A 1,702-nucleotide genomic window follows, 5' to 3' on the forward strand; every position below is an offset into this window, starting at 1 on the left:
CACCGATCGCCCTCCCAGAGCCTCACTCCAGACTCAGAGCCTTACTCCAGAGGTCGCGTGCCCCAGCGCAGGCGGGAGCGAGAGGGAGGAAGATTCCAGAAATTAGCGACCCAGCTCAAAAGGGGCCTAGGAGCAGCCAGCTGGCTCAGCTGGGCACCGACTTCCTGACAAGAGCCAAAGGGACCGTCTGGTGGCAGAGAGGCACATGCCCGCCAGACCTGTCTGCAATCTGGGGTTCGCATCCTGCTTTCTGTTTGAGTTTTAGATGCCTGCCCTGGCCCTCCCCGATCACTTCCAATAGTCACACGACTCGTATCCAGGCAACGGACTCGTGCTCCCATTCATGCTGAGCTCCTGCTTTCTCACCCAGGAGGCTGCACCCCTTTGCCTCCGTCTGCCCTGCACACGCCTCCCCCCGCACCCCCCGCCCCCGCGGGTCTTTCCTCTCCCTCTGCCAACTGCCCCATCTCACAGGGCCTCTGGACTCAGATGGCTGAGTCTGTAATAAGGGGAAAAGGGGCTTTATACCTTGCCAAGTGAGGACAAAGACACTACAATTCCCCGCGAGGCTTCTTCAGCAGCAACACCAGGATACTTGCCAAGAGCCGTGGCTCCCTGAGAGCCACACATGGGTTCATGAGATAAGGGCTCAGAGGCTTGTTTATCATGGCCAAGGGCCTGTTGGTGAATCTTCCCAGGCAAGGGTTTTCCAAGGCGGGGAGGGGCAGGCTTTTAGCCGACCCTGGGCTTGGTAGAAGTACAAATGCTATTCCTGAACAGGGGTTCAAGGTTGTGGAAGAGGGGCCCGGGACTCCCCAAATGCCACATCCGGAGACAAAGACATGAGGTCCCCTACCCCGCAGCTGGGTGCTTCACGTGCAGGGGATCCTGAGGGAGAATCAGCTCCCCAAGCTGGGGCTTGTCCCTGGTTCTTGTCTTCAGACGAGGCGCCTATAAAATGAATGAAGCAAAACCGCAGCTGCTTGTTTTCAAAGGGAGACCAGTTTCACCCAAGCCTGGTCAGACCTGCCGTTGATTCCACCTCACTGTCCCAGGTGGGAGGCAAAGGTTGGACACCGCTCAATCACCTATTTATCTCTGACTCAGGGCATAGGCACTGACACCCGCTGCTCCCTCTCGCACTTTCCCTCGGCCCAGGAGCTGGGGTTTCCGGTCTTGGCTTTGGCATACGAGGCAGGGCAGCCTGCCAGCTTTGGGCAGAAACCCACCCCGCATTTAACCAGTGACCGCCTTTCCCCAGATGCCAGGACACACGGGACGTCGGGGGACCCCGGAGGGCCCTGCTGTCCAAGCGCTCGGGGTTACGGGCGAGCACCGGGCCACGCTGTGCGACTTGGCAGGGTCGGCACCAGGGAATCCAGCTTTGGCACGGCTCCGTGCGGCCGCCCCCTCCAGATGGAGAGGTCAGGCTGGGACCACAGCGTGCATGTGAGGGCTGCGCGGGGAGGGCCGGGCACGCAGCCAGCTGCTTGCTCTGTAGCCCGGGCCCAGGGCCCCAGCCCAGCACACCTCCTCAGCACAGAGGCCTCAGGGGCCAGGGGCGGGGGCGGGGATCAGGGTTGGGGCTGGACAGAAACCCAGTGTGACAGATGCTCTGCCTTCTCTGGGCACAGGTCCGGGAGGCAATGTTCTTCGTTCTACCGGGAAAAAGAGAGCGCAGAAGAAGATTTAAACTCAGAAG

This window comes from Panthera onca, chromosome D1 (genome assembly GCF_046562875.1).
Source record: "Panthera onca isolate mPanOnc1 chromosome D1, mPanOnc1 haplotype 2, whole genome shotgun sequence".
Classification (NCBI taxonomy): Eukaryota; Metazoa; Chordata; class Mammalia; order Carnivora; family Felidae; genus Panthera; species Panthera onca.